A 22,792-nucleotide genomic window follows, 5' to 3' on the forward strand; every position below is an offset into this window, starting at 1 on the left:
GGGTGGGCCAGGAACGGAGGCTGCAGCCAAAAGGACCTGGTGGCAGCTGGAGAATCCATCGGCCGTGCTACTTGCTTTTTCCGCCGGAATCACACATGTGCCTTGTCAGTTATCCTCGTGAGCCAGCAGGGAGAGGCAGGGCAGAGACCAGGAACCTCACCCACCGTGACCGCTTCTGGAAGACCATCACCTCGGTGGCCCGGCGGCCATTCCCAAATCACTGGAGGGATAGATGGAGTCAGGGCGGGAAGGGGGGTGGTGCATTGATGTCCACTTTTCTCGGCTTCTCCAACCCAGAAGGCAAATCTAGTTATGCACCCCTACACCTCCGTCTGGGCGCCTTCCCCATGGCCAAGGATTATGACTCGGAGGTACCAGCCCATGTCAGAAGATGAGCAGAAGCATTTCTGTCCGAGCCCAGCAAACAAGATGCACCTCCCAGCTCCCACGGGGGCACAGCTCCCGTGGTCAGAAGAGCCAGGATTCTCACGTCCCCGATCTACCACTTAGCGGCTGTGTGCCTTTGGGCCTCTTGTTAGCAACTCTGGGCTTCAGTTTCTCCGGCCGTGAAGCGGGGGCTGCTGGGGGTTTGTGAAGGTTAAATGCGAGGACACACTCAAGAGCCCCAAGCGCAGCGAACCCCGGAGGCTCAAGAAGTAGCGGCTGTATCTCGGCTGCGGTTTTTCTCCTCCTTTTCAATTCTTTGCAGCAAGCTTGGGTTTCGGGCTTAAAATGAAGAGCATGTCAACAAAACAGGATGGAACAAAGTCCTTTCCCAGCACGCCTCGGCATGCGGCACTGCCTTCCCGGGGAGCCCAGCAGTGATGGGGCTAAAAGTCTCGGGCTTTCAAGCAGAAATAATCCCAATGGAACAGAACCTCCCCATTGTTACCATGTGATAAGGCTATGCAGGGGCTCTGCGGTCTGACCTGCCTGTGTCAATTCCAACTCTGCCCCTTTTCGGCTGCTCTGTGCCTCAGTTTCCTTATCTGCAAAACAAGGTAACTGCATCCACATGGGAGGGCTGTTGTAAGGATTAGGCGAGTTAATGTGGGTGAAGTGCTTAGAACGTGCATGTGTCACTGCTGTTGCTAGACCGTTTCATCTCGAACTCTTTGTAGTGCTGGCAGGGACTCAGTGGGGCCCTGGAGCCCAAAACCTGGGTTCAGATTCCAGCTCTGCTATTTGCTAGCTATGTGACCTCGGACAAATCTCTTAGCATCTCTGTGCGTCCATTTCCTGCTCTGTACAATGGAGACGACAATCCCTGCCTCGTAAGGTTGTTTGGAGGAGTGAATGGGCTTGCCCGGGTAAGGGGCCCGACTCCCTGGAGGCAGGCAGACCACTCAGCCCCTCCTCCCACCCTGATGGAGACACTGAGACTAGAGCCATTGGAGGACATACGTGGCTGAGAGCAGGCTGGGCCCCTAGTTTAGTGACCTGCGCTAGGCCATCATGCCAGGGCCTGAGAGTCAAGCCACTAGGGACAGGAGTGCCAAGTGTGCTGAGGGGTGATCTCCCCTGCGGCCAGGCTGCGGGGGGCCTCCAGCTGCTCAGTGTCTCCTCCAGTGTTTTCTCTCTGCTCGCCTGTGGGAAGAGTGAGCCGCCACAACAGCAGCTGCCACTTGGGCAGGCCACAGTCTTCTGGGGGCGGGGTCTGGGAGCCCATCGCCTGCAAGCTGCCCAGTCTCCAGGGCTTGGACATGTCCCTAGTGGGGAAGGGCTGGTGCTGACCCCGCAGACCCTCTCCTATCTCGTGCCTGATCTGCCTGCAGACTTCATGACCTGCCAACTGTCTGCAACCATCCATCCTTCCAGTGTTTACTGAGTGCTGGGAAGATTGGTGGTTAAGACTGCAGCCCGTCAAGACCGGGGTTCCAGTCCCAGCATGGCCTCTTCCAAGCCGTGTGACTTGGGACAAGTTAAATTCTCGGTGCCTCTCTGTAATGGTGGGAGCGATAACAGTCTCAGCCAACCTCATCAGGTTGCCGCAAACCCACAGTGCCCATTCCCAGTAAGCATGGATCCCTCAGGGCTGTATCGGGATTCCTAACGTTATCATTTTTATGGATAGGATGCCCTGCCCTGCTCAGGATGTCTCTGCCCCGCGGATACTCACAGCCCCACGGGAGAGATGGATACAGTCCCACACAGCCCTGTGTCACCATTGGGAGCTGAGGAGGGAGCCACAGCTTTGATCCTGGAGGGCTGGGGTGGAGGGCAGGGTTGGCGTCCTAAGCAGCGGTCCCTGTGAGACCCTGTGAAACAAATTCATGTCAAGAAGCATGTCAGTGTAGCATCCCACCCCGCCCCCCTCTGCAACCTCAGCTCTCCTTCCCCTGTGTGTGTGCTGGGCACAGCCTTCCTGAGAACAGCAGGCAGCTGCATGCACACACGAGTGTTGACATCCCTGACTCCCTCTAGAGCTTCCCTATTCCCTTAGCCTTAGAGCCTGCCCTGCTGCTGCCCCAGAAGGACTTATTGTGAGCCCCTGTGCTCCCTCCGTCAGGACTCACGGCCTAGCACACAGCTAAGTGCTCTGTGTGGAAGGAAGGCATGTCCACAAAGGATCTGGCCACCCCTGCTGTTCGTGCCTGGCCTGGGACAGACCTCGCAGGAGGCTGTGGTGGGGGTTCCTCACTCTGTTAACTAGAGGCTTTTGTAAGTGGTCTCCTGGAGGACGGCGAGCAGGCATTCCAGGCCTCCCTCTTGGTGTGTTAGAGTTAGCAGGAGGCAACTCCAGAGAGGAAGGGGAGCTGGGACCCGGTGAAGGATAAAGGTGAGGGCTGTGCACGTGCTCCTGAGAGCCAGAGAGGGAGAGAAAGGCCATCCGCCTGCCGCTGAAGGCACTGACACCCTGGCTCACTTCGCACAAGTCACTGATCTGCCGAGCAGGCCAGGCTCCTCAATCAATCCGTGCTGACAGATGGTAGCGGAATCAGTGACCTAGAGGCAGAAGGCTCCATTTGTAATCCCGGAGTGGCCCAGGCGCCTGGAGGAGGGCAGAGGAGTTTGTAATAAAGGGAGTGACACAGGGTTTCCAAAAGCCATCTCTGCGCCGGAGGAGGAGGGAAAGGATTAATTTTGCTTCTGGAATTGAAACCACTGATTCAGTTCAATAAGTATTTTTTCAGTAGACTAGGTTAGGAGAGGAAAAAAACAAAAAACAGATCTACTGTCCCTTCCTTAAAGTGGTAGGAAAAACAAGATTCTCACAGATGAGACAAGAGAACAATGGAGGAACTCTAATGTGATCAAAGAGGACTTCCCCAGTTGAGCTCCGGCCACTGTGGAATCTTGGGCGGTAACTTGCCCTCTCCCAGCCTCCGTCTGCTCGTGTGTCCTGTTGTGGCCATCTCTTGGAACTGTAGCTGTTGTTAATATGTGCTTGGTATTGTACTGAATTCTTTATGCAGATCTCTTTAGGCTCCCATGATACCTTATTATCCCCTTTTACTGCTCAGGAAATCAGAGCTCAGAGAGGTGAAGTGATTTGTCTGGCCACACTGCCCAAGAGTAACCCAGATCTGTCTGTTGGCCATAATGCTCACACGTTCTTTTTCCAAGTGGTACTGAAAGGAAAAGTGACTCCAGGCCACCATGGGTGAAGAGATCCAGGCTGGCCTGGCCCTGGGACTGGGGAAGTTTCCAGGTAGAGGTTGGCTGGGCAATGTCCTGGCAGGGTCCAAAGGGGTTGGGAGAGAGGGGGCTGTAGAATCGGTCCCAGGACCAGAGGCAGGAGCAGATGAGAGCCTGGACGCAAGTTCTCTATCTGCATTCTTTCCTTTTTGAATGAGGCTCTCTGCACAGTTTGTGACCATTCATTTCATGTTTCAGTCCCTCCGTCTGAGACCTGAGTGGACTGAGGAAGAGGGGAGAGGAAGGAAGGATGGGGCAGGAGACTAAGGAAAAGGGCTTCCTTTCATGAGTTCTCTCAAGAAATTGAGGGTGCTCCCAACCACTCTGTGCTTAGAAAGCTCCCCTGCATCCTTCTAAGTTTGTCCAGAAAACATGCATGTGTGCTGGGAGTCCCCCCATCCTTTCCCTCTGCAGCCCTGACCCAAGCAGAAGCCAGCACTGGTCTTTTAAAAGTCTTAGTGCCAAAGAATTTGAAAATGAAACTCACAGAACAATGGAACAGTCAGAGGGCAGGGCCGAGCAACCTCTCCAGCTCTGCCCCGGAAGAGCCCAGCACCCCGTTTGGCGTGCAGGAGGTGTTGGGGAATCAAGTCTCCAAGAATAGCTCTGACCCACATTGGAGCCAGCCCCCACTTTGTGAAATTGGACAGGAGCCAGGAGAAATCACTGCCTTCCTCAACCACATCCTCCTGAGTGCCAGGACCAACTGAGGCCCTGCCTCGGATCCCTTTACTGGGGGGAGGTGTTGCCTGGCCAGGACCCTCCTTGGGTGGGCTGAGGCAAGGTAAAGCATTTCTATCTCTGGCTAGGTGAGGCTAGAGGTGAAAGAGTAGACCCAGGCCCAGGGGAGCTTTGTACCTCAAATGGACTGAAATCTGGGTCCCAGGCCACACCTGGTTCCTGTCAACTTCCACCTGCTGCCCAAAGCACTCTTCCAGTTCCAAATGACTTTCAAGTTGGGTTGCTTCAGGAAAGGAAGCCACATACTCCCCTAACATCTAGGGCAGATGGGGGCCTAATTTAGAATCAGCAATGTTAGCCAACATTAGGGGCACCTAGTTCAAACTCCCCTCCTTCCCATTATATACCAGTCGGAAACTGAGGCCCAGACTGGGGAGAGAATTTGGTCAGATCCCTATGTGAGCCAGAAGTAGGATCACAAACACTCCCAACACATCCCACCCCCCCGGGCCTTCTCCCTTTTGATAGCAGTGGGTCACAGGGAACAAACATCCCAGTGGTGGTTCTACAACTGAGATTTTCTTTCAAAAAAAAAAAAAAAAAAAAAGCCATTCCTTTGCTCCATAAAACATACATGAGGTTTGCAAAAGAAGGCTGGGAACGGCCCGAGGCCTTGGCACCGCAAATCCTCCACCTTATCTCCAAATTAATTCTGGACCCTGGGTCCAGTCAGCCAGGCGCTGCAGCGTTTTAATGCCGCCGCGGGCCAAGGCAACTGGCTTTCGGTGAGTATCTATTTTACATGCGAGGTTGGTGGGCCTCCCAGCTCCTCGCTTTTATTGCGGAGGAAACTGAGGAAGTTATCTGTTATCTAGAGAGCCTAAGTCATTCATCCAAGGACACGCGGCTCTAAGGGGCGGAGGAGGGAAGGGAACCAGGCCCTCTGCGCCGGACGGAGGGCGCTTGGCGGTCAGGAGCTGCCCCCATGCCCGGCCCCCCTCAGCAGGTTCCCCCGGGGAGGCCAGGCCCTAGCCCGCGGGTTCCCCAGGATGCCAGAGGCGCGATTCTGGCGTTGGAGGCTCCAGGGAACTCCAGAAATCCCAGGGAGAGATTCCGGGCCACCAACTCCCCAGAAAGTTGGCTCGCGGCCACTCCCAGGACGGCCCGGAGCCGCCGGCCAAGATGGCACTGTGCGGGCGGCCAGCCGCACGCGCGGCGCCGGGCAGCTGCCTAGGGGAGCCCCGCGCGACTCCGGTCGCCGGGCGGAGGGTCTCCGCCGCCCCGGCCCCGCCGCGCGCAGGCCTCGGCGCCGCCGCACGCGGGTGGGCACGCGCGCCCCCGCCGGCCCCGCCCCCTGCCGCCCCGCCGCGCGCCCTCCCGCCCGCCCGCGCGCCGCGGCCCGGAGCCTCCCCATTGGCCGCGCGCCGTCACCTGACGCTCTGTTATTTCCTGTGTGTTGGGAGAATGGAGAGAAAAAACCCCGAGCCGAGCCGCTTTCGGCCCCTGCGAGGCGGCCGCGGCCTCCGCCGGGGGAGCCCGTCCTGAGGCGCGCCTGACCGGGGAGCGAGCGCGCGGGCCGGAGCGAGGCTCGAGGGGCCACGGCCCCGGCCCGCCCCGCCGCCGGCCCGGGTGCCCGAGCTGGAGGCGGCGGAGGCTCCCCCACCCCCACCTCGCGCCGCGCCGCCCGCCGCCGCCGCCGCCGCTCCCTCCCCTCCCGCCCCCGGCCGAGGCCGAGGGACCGGGCGGGGGGCCCCTGCAGGTAACCGCCGCCCGGGCCTGAGGGGGAGGGGCAGGGGTCAGGGCTGAGCGGCTGGGGCCGGGCCGGGGTGTTCGGCCTCGGGGGCCGGGGGCAGAGGTCCTAGCCCGGCCGACCTGAAGTGCTGAGCCCCCTGGACTCCGAGGCCAGGGCACTGGGTGCTGAGGGGAAGGTCCCTGCCTGGCCCGACCCGGGAGTGCAGAGAGGAGCGGCCTGTCCTGGGGGTGCGGAGGGGAAGGGGCCCGGCCTGGCGTTAGGGCGCTGAGGGGTCTGAGGGGTCTGGCCTGGGAGTCCGGTAGGGCTTTGGCACCAGTCCTAGCCTTTGGGTGTCGGGGGAATGTACCTGCTTGTCGCGGCCTCGGGTGCAAAGGCGGCGGGTGTGAGCGGGCGGCGCCCAGGGGTCCGCGGGGTCAGCGCCGCCCACCCCGGGACCCCGGGCAGCCCCCGGCGTCCCGCGGCGCTCGCCTCTTAGTGGCGGCTGGGGGCGAGGCCGGCGGGCGAAGGCTGGGCTTGGGGCGGGAGCGGCGCTGGCAGCCCGGAGTCGGAGCGCGCCCTGCCGCGGGAGGGACGGGGGCCCGTTTATTGCCATGTGAACACCTGAAGCCATGTGGACGCGGCAGCTTCTTGCCTGTTGGGGGCGGAGGACAGGTACCGACTGGCGGGGCGCGAGGTCCCGGCGCGGGGGGGCGGGGAGCGCAGCGCGGGACACACTTCCTGCGTGGGGTTTTCTCCTCCTCCCCCGCCGCGGTGAGCGGGGCGGGTGTTGGATCCGGTGGTCCCGGGTGCGAGCGAGCGTCCGTTTAGGGGCCTGAGGTTGAAGCTCCGCGTCTCCTCCGGGGCGGGGGGGAGTGGTTGAAGGAGGGCGGCCCCTCTGGCCCAGCTCGCTCTGAAGCGGCTGGAGGTGGAATGCCTCCCGTGCGCTGAGATGGGAGTGGAATTCAGTGTGTTTTGGGCGGGGGGAGCGCGGAGCGGTCTCCTTCCTGGGCCTGTGGGTGGAGATTATTGTCTGTTTTTGTGGTTGTGGATGCTAGAGCTGTCTGCCGGTCTGTAGGCATCCCTTTCGTTTGCCCTTAGGGGACAGATAAAAATTAGGACTTTTTCCTCCTTTTCTCTTTGCCCCCCCCCCCCATTAGATGACTCTGGTAACTGCTGTAAAATGGATGGAATTTTCAAGCTATTATCTAACAGGCAGATCTCTGAATGATAATTGGACCCTTATGTTAACAGCTTCAGTGAAGACTTTTATGAAACATCTTACATGGGGTGGCAGCGGTAGATCTTACGTGGGTAGAGTGGGAAACTGCTGTGAAGTCCGACCTGGGAGACCAGGAATCTACTTCCAGGTTTGCCCCCAAAGAAACTGTAACCCCGGCTAAGTTACCTACCTTCTCAAGCCTCCCAGTTTCCTTCTCTATTAAATGAGGACTCCCTTCTAGGTCAAACACTGCAGGGGTTGAGGGTAGGTTTTCTTGTTTGTTTTGGTTTTTTAATGTTTGTTTGTTTGTTTTTGGTCTACTACCTTGTGCTTTTGTACAGATGCAGCCTTCTTGAGAAATGCAGGATGTTTCTCCGCTGTCTTTTGAGATCCTGTCCCACTTTTTAGTATCCAGCCTTTTCCTTCAACAGAGCATTGAACTTGGTTAGCATAGTTTCCCCTCAAATCCCAGACACTGTTCTGTGCTTCTCAGAAAGTGTACTGTATTATAGTCTGTGTTGAGTATGTCTTATGTTTTTTTTGTCTTTGTACAAAAAAGTTACCAGGAGAAAGATTTCAGAGAACATTTGACTGGAAGTGTGGATAATGTAAGTGTATTCGGGTCTGTGTATGTTGGTTGGCTGCAGAGAGTTCCAAGGTCTTTTTATGTAGGGAATTGTGGAGGGACCTTATTTAAAATTCGTTGAAGGGATATTTGGCATTTGGCTAATTTTTGAAATTTCCAACTTCAGTATTCTCAAGAGTAGGGATAAAGTGGAATTCCGTAATATCTCCTGTGAAATGGTATGCTGGTGGAATTAACTGTCACCTCAGGGTGCACTAATTGTTTGCATCCCCAATTTATTCCTTAATGGTGGCCGATGCTTCCTCTCAGATGCTTCAGAACCCCAATTAGTTTCACTGATTTTATGGTGTGTGAGAGCCTTAGGCCATGCTGTTGACTGGTTAGCCCTTCTAGACCAGCCTCAGCTCTGGTCTTGTCTGTCTTAAATTTCAGGTACTGTTGATGCTTTGAGGACATGTGCCTAATGTGGTGTAATGTGTCTTCTGCCACTTTTTTTATTCAGTCTGTACATTTTCAGAAAGGGTCTCCGCAAGGGGATGTGTGCTCATAGTGCTGACTTTGGAGATGGATTGGTGTAATTTTTTTCGTATGTTAACATCGGGCCTGTCACATAGGTAGACTTTAATATGGCTACACAGAGTAATAATTGGGAGTTTCTCAAAATAAGTAATTTGTTCTGTGTGGGTATTTGAATTATGACCTAGTGTTTGGTGTGGGATTTTAAAAATCCTGGTTGCTTAAGTCGTAAGTAGTTCTCACACTCACATATGTTTGTATTTGTGTTACAAAGTAACGGGGAAAAGATTATTATAAAACTTAGAGGTGATTTGTGTGTGCAGGTGAAAGAAGGTTGCTAAGGTAGTAAGATGTTAGGAGACATGGGTTTTAGATTCCATAATCTTTTAGTGGTATACTTCTTTAATTTCATAAAATGGAATGGAATGTAGTTTAAATCACATCCATTTAGACCAAGAAATTAAAGTTGGACGTCTGGTGAGTCCAGCTTTTTCTTCATATGGATAGGAAAGAATGCTAATATTTGTGCCGGCTTTTAATGGTTGTTTTTTAAATCCGTTATGCTAGGTTCTGTCCCAGTTATTTAATTTGTCTTACAGAATCTACCCAGCAGACCTGAGCGGTATAAGTGATCTCTCCTTTTCCTGAGAGTTCAAAGAGCTAGTGAGGGTCAGAGATTGGCTGTGACCATCCTTACCGTGGCTGCAAAGCCTGACTAGATCTGTTATAGCTCACTGCCTGCGCACGGCACAGATCAGCTGGTGGTAAATTGGCCTTGGAGTTGCTGTGCCCTATTTTTTTTCCTTTTTTTTTTTTCATAAGTTATAGTGAAATGGATATCTGGACTTGGGCAAAATACTGGAAAACATGGTTTTTGCAGCTATGCCACCAAACCAGACTCGGTTTAGTGACCCCCTGGGACCTCTATACACTTTCACTTTCCCTATAACTAGCCAGTTTTGCTAGTGTACCTGAGATGTAATCTAAAAAATTTCTCCTTCATTCCCAATTCTGCCATTCTGTCTTTGAGCCAGAAACTTCTCGTATCAGCTCAGAGAATGGTATCATATGAGGGGCTGTCTCTCTTCCGGTCTGTGCTGCCACACAGGTTTGCACTGCACGGTCTGTGTTTGACCAGATGGGACTGAAAAGATACATTTCCAGAAGACAGTCCCTTGTGTGGCTTAAGCTCTCTTCCTCGTGGTTGCTTGTGTTCAAGGCACCTTAGTGCTCATTAGATCTGTCTGGGGTTTCTCACTCTGCTACCTTCATTTTCTTTTTGTGGAGGTAAAAGTAACGAAATGAAGCAAAACCGTAAAACCCTGTTTATGTTGGAGTATAACTGTACATCAAAGTTACACATTTCAGATATAATGAAGTCGTGGCTTTCATAGGGCATAATTTGGGCACATTGCACTTAGACTGGATAGCTTTTTTATTATTAGTTAGGCTGCTTCAAAGTCCTCTTAATACCTATGATGCGTGCAGTGTGGGTGAAAAGGTTCTCATGGTGACAAACACAATCAGTACTTTTCGCGTTAGAGCCGTGTTTGCTTTGTAGGTAATGCGCACAACCCAGCAGGAAGATGAACTAGAAAGTGACTTATTGGTGTATCTGTGGCTTGTTATCTGATGCTTCATTGTGGGGAAGTTAAGAAAGAGAAAACATTAGCTGTAGGGGGAAATATCCTTGTTGTAGTGTGCACGTGTGAGCTGTTCTGTAGGGAAGGGTGGAAGTTCATTGGAACACTTGAATGCCACGGCGCCTGATGGGAAGGTGGTTTCTATGTTTGCACATCACATCCCTGAATGTGGACGGAGGCCCTCTGTGCGTGTTCTAGTTTTCATTAACAGGTGTTTATAGACGGTTCTCTAAGCATGGGAGATGCAGTGGTGGGCAAGGGAGAAAAGGAACCTGCCCTGGAGACGGGCTGTAAACAGTAAGCAAATAAGAATATCAGGCAGTGATAACTATGAAGAGAATAGAAGGACAATATGGTGGTGACTTGGGATGTCATGTGAGAGTAGATGTTCCGTCTTCTGAAGCCTTTGCTGCCAGCAGGGCAGTCAGACTTGGTCTGTGGGATGGATGAAAATGGCATTAAACAAAGTAAGTAATTTGCTTTAGCCCTGAGCATCTTGGGAAGTTAATCCAAAGAATAGAAGTGGGTTAGTTGAAGCCTTTCCTCTGTTTATATCTTCATGCTTTGTGATTGGGGACCTGGCTCAAAGGTGCTGAGAGGGTTAGAGAGAAAGAAACGCTTACCCCCTTGTAAAGGGTAGTTCTGATTTAAAAAAAAAAAAAAAGTAGAGATGTGTTATAATATTGGTGAGTGCTGGGCGTTATTAGAAACATTGTTCAGTTGTGTTTGTGTGTCTTTGTTGTAATCATTGTACTTGGTTAAAGCTTCAGGTGAAACCAACAAATATTAGTAACATCTGTGTGCAGGGCGCTCTGCTAGGCATTGCATCAAACACAGGATCCCGAGCGACTGAGTGGAACTGTGGGGGCTGTTGCGGGAAGCAAGGATAGCTCGGAGTTGGGGGGCTCTGGCAGGGAGAGAAACAGTGCAGGTCAGACGGGTAGTTTAATCATAGCCTGGAGGGTTCATCCTCCCAGCCTTTCCCAGCCATCCTGCTGGATCCTGCATACCTTTACTCACTGTGTCCGTGCTCTCTGGTTATAGAGTTCTGTAGAGAGCGGAAAGAAGTCTCAGAAATCAGCTAGTGTAGCTAGCCCTTTGGCTTTACAACTCAGGAGAGATGCTGAGGAAGGTGGTGACTTCCAGATTCACGCAGCTTTACGCTGACGGAGTCAAGGCCAGGACTCTGCTCTTTGCCAGCGAGGCTGGTTTTCTTTCCACCATAGCCCATGCTGTCACCAGAAGATCGACAATTAACAGCTGCTTCTGAGTGGAAAACGAAAGGAAGTCTCTGAGTACTAATGTACCCACTCAGTTTGAAAAAGCCCATGTATTTCCAGTTTGAAGAAGTCAGGGCATGGGCATCTGGGTGGCTCAGTCGGCTAAGCGTCTGACTCATGATTTCAGCTCAGGTCATGATCTCAGGGTTGTGAGGTCGAGCCCTGTGTCCGGCTCCACACTGGGTGTGGGGCCTGCTTGAGATTCTCCCTCCCCCTCCCACCACCTCACATTCTCTCTCCTTGCTCTCTCAAAAAAAAAAAAAAAGAAGAAGAAGAAGTAGAGCAGAGGCAGCACGTTAATCTGAAAATCAGAGTATGGAAAAGAATATTATACCATTGTTACTTTTCACACAGATCTGTAGTGTTGGTTTCTCAGGCCTCACAGAGACATAATCCCGTCCTGATCATGCCTTGGTCTGGAACACATGCCGCATTTAGCATTAGTTGTGAAGTTAGAGTAAGGCCCTTTAGGTACAGGGGGAAATTTCTGAAATGTGGCTGAGTTCTAAAATTCAAGAGTTAAGCCATAAGAGTCCCGTGTTTTCACCTCCAGACCTCGGTTTCGTGGAAGATCTCTCTTCTGCCTTCTGAAGCAGCCTAAGTATGAAACGTTACTTGGGGAGTCTGGAGACCATTCACTGTGGCAAGAGCAAGGAGTCCTGGCGAGCAGAGCTGCGTCCCGGGCCATTTCCCTGACTTAGAGCTCTGGTGGGCCACTGACCTGGGGACAGCTTTCGTATCCCTTTGGCAGGACTGTGAGAGGGCAGTCCTGCTGTGAAGAGACCACATGACGGGCACTTCATGGAGGCAGCAGAGCGTGTGTGAAGAAGGATGTCTGGCCACAGTCTGGCTCCGTCACTTTGGCAGTGACATTTTGCCTGAGCCACAGTTTCCTCATCTGTAAAATGGAAGTGCACTTTCCTTGGGGCTATTGGAAAGAGGAACTAACACAGGAAAATATACAGTGGAGTGCATTACCCTTAGGGGACACTCAGTAAATGGTAGTTGTCCAGGACACTGGCATTCAACACTGTGTGCTCTGTACCAAGACCCTGAACTAGAGCGGGGTGGGTTCCTGCCAAGTGTGTCGGTTGTAGAGTACAGTCGGGGGTCTCACATACCTGCCCAGTAGAGAAGGGCACATAAACAGGGTGTCAGAAGTGCTCTGATGAGGCAGTACAAGATGCTCTACCACGATGTGGAACCCTAACTGGAAAGGTCACATGGGCTACCAGGGTGGCCCAGTCAGTTCAGTCAGTTCAGCGTCTGACTCTTGGTTTCATCTCAGGTCATGACCGCAGGGTTGTGAGATGGAGCCCCACGTTGGGCTCTGCACTTGGCGGGGGGTCTGCTTGAGAATCTCGCTCTCCCTCTGCCCCTCCCCCGACTCATGCTCAGTCACCCTCTCTCTCTAATAATAAATTTTAAAAATCTTAAAGAAAAAAAATGGAAGGTCACAAGTGGCTTCTCAGAGGTGGATCATTTACTTCCTCTTCGACCCGCCTGTCCCTCAGCTCTCCCTTTCCACCTCTGCAGCTCACTCCACTCCTGCTTGACCGTAGGTGTTGCCTGGACCTTCGTGTTGTCGTGTACTCTCTCCCGGGGTGCTCTCGGATACCCCCAGGCTTTCATGACTATCTGTGAGCTGACGAGCCCCACACTGATAACTTCAGCTGGATCTCTCCGGCTCCCCCAGCTCCTGCGCGACACCACCGCGTGGATCTGTCACCAGTAGCTTGAGCTTCGTGAGTCCAAAACTGAATAGATATTCCTTGAAAGTTCTTTCTCCTTCATCTGTCCCCTTCTCCGTGAGTGGCTTTACTAGCCAGGAAGCTTCCCAGATTGGCGTCCTCCCTCTCTGTCCCCATCCTCTACATGTCCATCACTAAGTCATTGTCAGCGCCGTTTCTGTGCTGTGACTGGAGTCTGTCCATTCTCCTGCCACTGCCCTCTGAGCAACCATTGTCTCATACCTGGCACACGGTCATTGCCTCTCAGTGTGGCCTCTCCATTTCTCCTCCTGTCTGTCTCTCCTCTCCTTTGCCCAGAGTGGCCAAGAGTTGCCTGTCTCTCCTCCACTTAAAATCTTTTTATGGTTTCTCATAGTGCTTGGAAGACAGTCCCAGCTCCTTCCCGTTTTCTCAGGCCCTCAGGACCCTGGGCCCTGCCCGCCTCTCTGACTGCCCCTCCTGCTGCCTTTGCTCACCGTCTTCCAGCCACATTCCCTTTCTCGCAAGTCTCCTGGAGGCACCCAGCTCCTTCCCACTTCAGGGACTTCTTCATATGCTACTTCCTCAGCCTCAAACCCGCTGGCCAGCCCAGCCTTTTTCTTATCCTTCAGGATATTTGTTGAATGAATGAGTAGCATGTGACAGACAGGAAAGGAGATGATGGGGTAAGGAGGGAAAGTGTCCGTAGAGTCCATCTACAAAGATGCAAATGATGTAAAGTGTAAAATGATGCCACCACTTTGGAAAACTGGAAGTTTCTCCAATAGCTAAATGAATGGGGTGCCTGGGTGGTGCAGTTGGTTAGGGGTCTGACTCTTGGTTTCGGCTTAGGTCATGATCTCAGGGTCATGGGATCGAGCCCTGTGTCAGGCTCCACACTGAGCATGGAGTCTGCTTGGATTCTGTCTCACTCTCCCACCCTCCCCCTCTCCCTCTCTCTCAAACAAACAAATAAATCTTTAAAAAAAAAAAAAAAGCTGAATGTATGTCTGCCCTGTGACCCAGCAGTTCTGTTTCTAAGGATCTGTCCAAGAGGAATGAAAATACACGTTCACAAATAAGCCTTATACAAGAATGTTCGTAGCAGCTTCATTTATGGTAGCCAGAAACTCTAAATAGTCCAGATGTCCATCAGTGAGAGAATGGATAAATAGATGCGTTCATGCAGTGGAAGACGGCTCAGCAATACAAAGGGATGAACTGCTGATACACGTAGTAAGATTGACTCTCACAGGTATTAATGCCAGATGAAAAACCAGACACAAGAAAGTACGTAATGGATGATCCCACTTACAAGAGCTGGAGTAGGCAAAAGTGGTCTATGACACCAGAAATCGAATCGGTGGTTGCTTCTGGGGTGGAAGGGGGTTGACAGGGTGGGGAGACATGAGAGAACTTTCTAGAGTGACGGAAATATTCTGTCTTGATAGGCAGTCATCAAATCTGATTGAATCATAGACTACGTGCAATTTTACTGCCTGGACCTACAAATAACCTAGAAATTGTCCTTGATTCCTTTCTTTCCCCCCTCACTTTCAACTTTTAATCTCCCAGCAAGTTCACTTTATGTCCATAACCTATCCTGAATTTGTTTCTCCCATCTCAGGCACCGTCCCCTCTTATCCGGACTGTACTGTAGCCTCCTGACTGGTGTTCCAACCCTCTATTTTTGGCCTCCTCCCAAACCATTTCTTCCACTTATCGGCTAAAGTGACCTTTAAAAATTCAGATTGGGTTATGTCAGTTGTCTTCCCACAGTCCTCGAGTAGCTTTCCATTGCTTTCATGGTGGCCAGCTAGAGCCTGCCTGCCCGGTCTCCCTCTGAGCCCATCGGCCCCGGCCTCCTCCTACCGCACACTTTTCAGCCTTGTTGACGCTCCTCCTGTTCTTTGAATACCTGAAGTTCATTTTTGCCTTAGGACCTTTACACTTGGCTCCTCCCGCTGCCAGGAGCACTCCACTTCCCGGATCTGTGTGAGACTTGTTTGTGGTTCAGGTTCAGTTTTAAATGTTTAGTTTTCTAGGATATTCTCTCTGACCCTCTGTCTAAAATAATGCCCCATCACATCTCCGAGCTTTATTTTATTCATAACTTTGATCAAATCTGAAATTATCTTGGCCTTTTCTTTGTTTGCCTGTCTCCTCCCTCTCAGATTTTTTTTTTTTTTAAGATTTTGTTTTTTTGACTGAGAGCGAGAGAGGAAACACAAGCAGGGGGAGTGAGGCGGGGGGCAGGCCTCCTGCTGAGCAGGGAGCCTGATGCGGGGCTCGATCCCAGGACCTGAGATCATAACCTGAGCTGAAGGCAAACAGTTAATGACTGAGCCCCCCAGGCACCCCTCCTCCCTCTCAGATTGAGCTTGACTTGTTCATTGCTGTATTCCTAGTGTCCGCAGTAGCATTTGGCCCATACGGGACAAAAGGATTGACTGAGTGAAGGCGTCGGGCATGGTGGCGACCTGAGGAGCCTGCTCAGGAGGTCTCCCTGTGAGGCAGAAGGGGCCAAGGAAAGTGAGGACTTTGGGCTTGGGAACTAGGTCTAGGTCATAGTGGTGCCATTCATTGAAATAGAAAGTGGCGGAGAAAAGGCAATTGGGCTGGGATATAAAGTGATGAATTTCATTTTGGACTTAAGTTTGGGGAAGGCATCAAGGGTTTGAGGCACAGATGTGACATTTAGGAGAAGGAACTGGGCCGTAGACTCAGACTCGGAGGTTAGCACATGTGGTCTGGCCTAGAAATAGATGAGGTTTTTCTCCGGAGTGGACAAGGATGTGCGTATGGAAAGGGAGAGAAGCGGTTGCTTTTTCCCTGCCTGAGTGCTGAGCGTCTTCTACCAGCAGTGACGGCTTCAGAGTTCAGAGTTCAGCCCTTACTTGGGAGGTTTTTTAGTTTTACACACACCGTGCCCCCCCCCCCCCCCCGTTATTGTTGCTGATAATGACAGTGACTGGAAGGGCAGGACAAGACCGACAAGATGGAGGAATAGGAACATTCGAGGGAGCAGGGCAGTGTTTCAGGAACAGGGGAGTGCAGCCCAACAGGTTTGGAGGAAAACCCAGAGTGCATGGCACGAGGACAGAAAGTAAGTGTTCCAAGTCAGAGGTGGTGGCCAAGGTTACTGAGTGTCTGTTGGGTGGGGGGAGGGGACGGGAGGGGACAGGTGAAGCCGACTTGTGGTATGTTCATGAGAAAGTGAGGTGAAGATGTAGAGACAGTAAGTTTGGGATCAAGTCTGCCCAAAGTTTGGCTGTTAAAGGAGAGTAAAAAATAGCTGCAGGGAAAATCTGGGGTCAAGAGAAGACTATTTTTTTTCTTTATTTTTTTAAAAAGATTTTTATTTTATGTATTTGCAAGAGAGATCGCAGAAGGAGAGGGAGAAGCAGACTCATTGCTGTGCAGCGAGCCCGACACAGGGCTCGATCCCAGGACCCTGAGATCATGACCTGAGTGAAGGGCAGATGCTTAACCGACTGAGCCACCCAGGCGCCCCGAGAAGACATTTTTTAAAATGTGTGAGAACCTCGAGCATGTGTAAAGGGAAGTGGGAAGGAGCAGTACAGGACCGTGTTGAAGTTGCAAGAGAGCGTGCTGGGCGGGGAGGCCTTCTGCAAGACCGCAGGGCCCCGCTATGATCTGGGGCGTTGGTTCAGGTGGTTGAGAATCCTCCTCTGGGAGGAAAGCAGGTGTGTGGGGGGGGAAGCCTGGGCATGAGGGCTGGCAGGTAAGAGGTACTTTTCTGTGTGTTCTGTGAAGATCCTGCTGGGGGACAAGAGTGAGGTGGGGAGTTGGAGGCTTGAAGAACGCAGGAAAGATTCGAGGAAACTGCTGTGGCGAGCAGGTAGAGCTGCTAAGGAAACAGGAATTATGGGGGGGGGCGGGTAGAAAGTGGTTAGGATGAGCTTTCCATCTCTGGGGTGTTTCAAGAAACTGATCAGACCTTTACAATTCTTTGTCTGGTGTCTAGATGCTAGTGATTTGGACTCAGCTTTTCCTGCCTTGTGTCTGGCGATTCCACTCCTCCAGATGCCTCTGCCGTTCCCATTGATTAGACCAGTAACTTCATTCTTTTTTTTTTGACAGACAGATCACAAGTAGGCAGAGAGGCAGGCAGAGAGAGAGAGAGAGAGAGAGAGGAGGAAGCAGGTTCTCCACTGAGCAGAGAGCCCGAGGCGGGGCCTGATCCCAGGACTCTGGGATCATGACCTGAGCCGAAGGCAGAGGCTTTAACCCACCGAGCCACCCAGGCACCCCCTCTCATCTCTTTCTTAGCTTTTGGGTATATGTGTAAAATTTTTGCTGGAAAAACTGCAAAATGTTTTTGAACACCACTGTACTAGGTGGTAAGATCCTTGCAGTCAAGGCTGTGTTTTGTTTTATTTTATGGCCCCAGCATCTGGCATTTTGCCTGTCAGTGCGCTGCGAGTAAATGCCGGCTTTGCCTGTGGGGCTCTGCTCTGGAATGCCCATCTTCCTCCTCTGTCTTTACTCATATGTTACAGTTACGTATGTCGTACATTGCGGTTGATAGAGCATGTGCCTTTCTCACCACAGAATTGTGTATTTTTAGGTGGCCTCCATGTCTTGTTAATCTTAATTCTTGATCTCGTTCACGTAGTAGGTATTAAAAGTAATGTCAGATTTGGGGACGCTTTGGTGGCTCAGTCAGTTAAGCGTTGACTCTTGATTTCAGCTCAGGTTGTGAAATCGAGCCCCGTGTCAGGGCTCCGCGGCTCCAGATTCTCTCCCTCACCCTCAGCGCCTCCCCACCGCATGCACGCATCTACATGGGCTCTCTTTCTCAAATAAGTAAATAAGTCTTTAAAAAAAGAGTAATGTTAAATTTGGATTCGTTGTAAACACACACACACACACACACACACACAAACAGACAAAAACGTGCAGAGTGTTCCTGAGAATAATGAAAATGGTTTAAGAATGGGGAAAAATTTCAGAGAAAATATCAGCCAAAGAACTGAGTTAATTTAACCCGATGAAGTATTCTACACAATAAGTTACCAAGGGTTTTAGCATGTGTTGGAGAGTGACGGTCAGCTGTTCTCAACCCTGAGAAAGAAAACAACAGCAGAGTGTTAGTGGGGTGTTAGTGGCTTAGGGGAACAAACCCAGTAACCCCCTGCTGCGTGAGGACGGCCAGCAATTTCTCCTGGGGAGTTGTAGACCTTGGAACAGACTCACTTGTGTTCAGTAATCCCTGCTCGATGGCAGAGGCCTAAAGAACCTGCCATCAGGATTCCCGCCAAACGACTCCTACAAGCACAGCGCACCCGGGCCGTGTTGGTGAACCTGACACATGGAAGGGTTTTGCAGCCTGCGGCATTTATTGAACGTTTGTTTGTTTGTTTTTATAAGAAATGCAAATATTTTTACATTGGCTAGCAAGGGGCTAGAAATGGACTATCTCTAAAGATAAGGGACATAAGGCTAAAGGAGGCCTATAGGAGTGAAATATCAGAGAAAATGAAAATTCCCATTTCATTTCAGCCGAGGTTGCTAACTTCATGCCATGCTAGGAACCAGAAATGCAGAATAAGACCCCTTCCCTTTCCCTGGAGTGCGGTGTTGTAGAAGAGTCGGACAGGAAAGATTCACGTTTATAAACTCTCTGTGGGATCTGTAAGGCTAAAGTAGTGGTAGCCTGAGTTCCAGGAGAGAATTAGGGGGCGGGGGCTTTACTTCTGCTCAAGTGTGGGAAGAGTATTGGAGAACACCGTAGAGGGAGGGACAGACATGCGAGCACCACCTGGGAGGACGGCTGGGAGAGACAGCTCAGTGTCTGAGTGGCAAGGCCCGCAGCTATGTGGCATATTAAAGGGAAAAGCTCAGGCTATTCAGGGGGCCTGGAAATGACAGGGAAGGGATATCAGAAGGGGCTGTGGGTGAAGAGTGAGCCTTGGATCTGGGCCAGGGCACTGGATTCTCATAAATGGAACAAGATTTTGGGAAGAGAGGTGTGATATTGAGAGACTAGTTGCGGGGGTAGGGTGGGGGGGTGGGGGGGAGGGCTGGTGAACTGATCATCTGTGCCTCTTCCTCGTCAAGGCTCCAGTCTGCACGAGAAAGATCTGCAAAATTTAGCAGCTGGTTGAAATAAATGGATTTATAGGAAATTTTGGCATCAACCCACTTGATTCTAAAACAGGCGAGGATCTTTTATTTATCAAAAACTGGAATAAATAATACTAAATAATAGGTAATAAAATTATATAAATAATAATTCTAAGTGCCAGATATTGTTCCAAACACTTGAAGAATAGTAACTTTCTTAATTCTTAAAAAAATCCTATGAGGTAGTACTATTATCTCCCTTTTTTATTTTTATTTTTTTTAAGCTTTTATTTATTCACTTGAGAGGGATGGAGGGGGAGAGAGAGAGGAGAAAGCATGAGCAGAGAGGAGAGGCAGAGGGAAAAGCAGGCTCCTTGCTGAGCTGGGAGCCCACCGTGGGGCTCGATCCTGGGACCTAGAGGTCACAGCCTGAACTGAAGGCAGATGCTTAACCCTCCCAGCCCCCCAGGCACCCCTATTTCCTCCATTTATTTAGATGAAGACATTGTAACAGAGAGGTTGAGCAGCTTACCCAAGGTCTCATCTAAAAAGCAGCAGCGTCAGGATTTGGTATCAGGCATCCTTGACTACAGACCCTGTGCCCTTAACCTGTTCACAGTGCAGTTCTGAGTTTAATGTAAATGAACTGGGTGATAACTCTTGCAGAATAAGTCTGTGACCCCTCTGAAGGGCAGGAGTTTGGGTTTGGATTGTAGGAGCAGAGTGGAGCCCAGGAATTGCCATTTGGGGACCTACTCGCTAGAACACCACTTGTGTGAGGGCAGGGACTTTCTGTTCCCCATCACCTCCCCAGTGCCTAGAAGAGTGCGTGGCACGTAGTTAGTGCTCAGCAAATAGTTTTTGTGTGTTTAATAAATGAATTTTGCTGCCAGTTCTCAAGAGAACATGCCATGGAAGCCTCAGTTCTTTTTTTCCTTCGACTCTGTTCATGATCCCTTTCTGAATTAATGAGTCCTGTGAGTTTATCTCTTGCTCGTTCTCATTGAACTTACCTTGCTGGGCTTTCAAAGGATGCCAGCTCAGTCTGCTGGTTTAGTGGTTTAAAAAAACCCCAGCAACTTATTTTCAGAATCAAAATATTAGGTTTTAAGATTTCAGCAGTCTTTTAATGTAAATATGATTTCTTTTGTTGGTGCTTTTTTGGCTTTTTGTATGCTTGTGTTGAAGACATAAACCTTAAAAATGTTACTAAAGAGAATTGGATGTATTGTACACATGAAACTAATATGACACGGTGTTAACTAACTGGAATTAAAATAAAAAGTTTTAGGGGCCCCTGGGTGTCTCAGTCCGTGGAGCATCCGCCTTTGGCTCAGGTCGTGATCCCAGGGTCCTGGGATCAAGCCCCCTCATCGGGCTCCCTGCTCAGCAGAGAACAGAGCCTGCTTCTCCCTCTCCCTCTCCTCCCACTCATGTTCCCCCTGTCTCTCTCTCTGTCGAATAAATAAAATCTTTTAAAAAAATAAAATAACTTAAAAACCAACCAAAAAAAAAAAAACCCACTTAACTAGAAAGAGGGAGAATTAGAAGTGACTTCTAACGATTGTAGCTGAGATTACATATTTATGGAATCCTTCTCAACAGACCAAGCATCATCTCTACTTACCTTTTTTTGCCAATATTCTTAATATTTGATACCAGTCCACATGCATCTGCTGCAGAAGCTTCTTCAGTGAGTGAGTGGTTAGGAAATCTCTTCCAGGCGCCCAGTGGTGGCACAGCTCGAGAGCTGTCTCCGCTAATGGAAAGCCACAGCATCAGCCCTGTAGAAGGCATATATCTGATTTCATTAGCAAATTACTAGGTCATATAGGCTCCTAAGGAGAAGCAGACTAATGTTTTCTCTCTGTTTTAGTTCATTCTAAATTAAATCATTTGAGAATAGGAGAATGGGAAATTTTGTCTCCGTTCATCTATAAATATTCAGACTTAGGTCCGTAAGCCAATATATTCTTTCTTTTGCTGACCTGATTCAGCTTAACATTCTATGTAAATACATACCTCATAATATTTTATTTTCTCTTAAGAATAAGGTTTGAGTCTTACCAGTTAGAAATTTGAAAAAATCCTACCACTCTTAGAGATGAAATGGTCATACGAAAATAGTTTTGTTGTTGTTGTTGTTTTTAATTTGAGAGAGAGAGAGCATGAGAGGAGAGAAGGTCAGAGGGAGAAGCAGACTCCCCGTGGAGCTGGGAGCCCGATGCGCGACTCGATCCCGGGACTCTGGCATCATGACTCGAGCTGAAGGCAATGGCCCAACCAACCAAGCCACCCAGGGGCCTGAAAATAGTTATTTTTGTTGAAGTAGTTACACAGAGAATTATGTATGTTAGAGAAAAAAAAGTCAAGAAAGTTAGCATTGTGTTTTGTTTTAACTTTTATAACTTTTATTGACATGTGTCTTTTTATTATGAAATTAGTATGTGCTTACTGTATAAAACAGTACAGAGGTGTATAATACCATTCTCCAGAGATAACTTTTTACAGTTCAGTACATATTTTTCTGCACTTTAAAAAAATTGCCTTTATTTTTAAATTTTTTTACTTTTTAAAGATTTTCTGTATTTATTAGAGAGAGCACGGGCACAAGTGGCAGGGTAGGGGACAGAGGGAGAGGGAGACACAGACTCCCTGCTGAGCAGGGCTTCCCTACGCTGGCTAAGTGGCTCAGTCCCAGAACCGGGAGATTAACACCAGAGCTGGTCAGATGCTAATCCAATCGAGCCACCCAGGCACCCCACCTTTATTTTTTAGAACAGTTTTAGGTTCCAGCAAAATTGAGAGCAAAGGTACGGAGGTGTCCCACACACCTCCTGCCTCGACATATGTGCAGCCTCCCTGACTGTCAGCATCACCCACCAGCGAGGTGCATTGTCACGACTGATGACCCTGCATTGACACATCATTGTCACCCAAAGCCCATAGTTTATATTACAGTTTATTCTTGGTGCTGTGTTGTTCCGTGGTTTTAGAGAATCGGAGAATGACCTGTACCCGTGACAGTATTACAAAGAGTAGTGTCACTGCCCCAAGGCTCTCTGTGCGCCTGTTCATCCCTCCCTCCCCCCGACCCTTGGCAGCCGCTCATCTTTTTACTGTCTTATGGTTTTGCCTTTTTCAGAATGTCATAGAGTTGGAATCATACAGTATGTAGTCTCGTCAGTTGGCTTTTTTGACTCAGTTATATGCATTTAAGTTTCTTTCGTGTCTTTTTGTGATTTGGTAGCTCATTTTTTGTCACTGAATAATAGAACTGCATTTTTTTTTATAAACACCTCTTTTTTTTTTTAAGATTTTATTTAATTATTTATTTGGCAGAGGGAGAGAGAAGACATGGTGAGAGAGCGAATACAAGCAGGGGGAGTGAGAGTGGGAATAGCAGGCTTCCCACTGAGCAGTGAGCCTGATGCAGGACTCGATCCCAGGAACCTGGGATCATGTCCTGAGCCAAAGGCAGCTGTTTTACAACTGAGCCACCCAGGCACCCCTAGAACTGCATTTTTATGTGTAGATAAAGGTGGTTCTTAATACTCTTTAACGAAATATTGCCAGGTGTGTTTTGTTGTTGTTGTTTTAAGATTTTGTCCATATGTTTATTTTAACAGAGAGAGACCTTGAGGGGGGCAGGAGGAACACAGGGAGAGGTGACAAGTAGATGCAGCACTGAGCAGCA

General features: G+C 50.2%; 1 protein-coding gene across 2 annotated transcripts in view; it reads left to right on the forward strand.

Annotated features, from left to right (window-relative positions):
• The first annotated feature begins 5,798 nt into the window (after positions 1–5,798).
• Positions 5,799–22,792, forward strand: part of TCF20 (transcription factor 20) — a 105,462-nt gene continuing 88,468 nt past the window's right edge. Inside the window, exon 1 of one of the 2 annotated variants that reach the window (XM_080812483.1) lies at positions 5,799–6,079. The gene's annotated coding sequence lies outside the window, so the exon portion shown is untranslated. The remainder of the gene's footprint in view (positions 6,080–22,792) is intronic. The other variant, XM_080812482.1, reaches the window with a different exon arrangement.

Source organism: Martes martes (assembly GCF_963455335.1).
Source record: "Martes martes genome assembly, chromosome: 8".
Lineage (NCBI taxonomy): Eukaryota > Metazoa > Chordata > Mammalia > Carnivora > Mustelidae > Martes > Martes martes.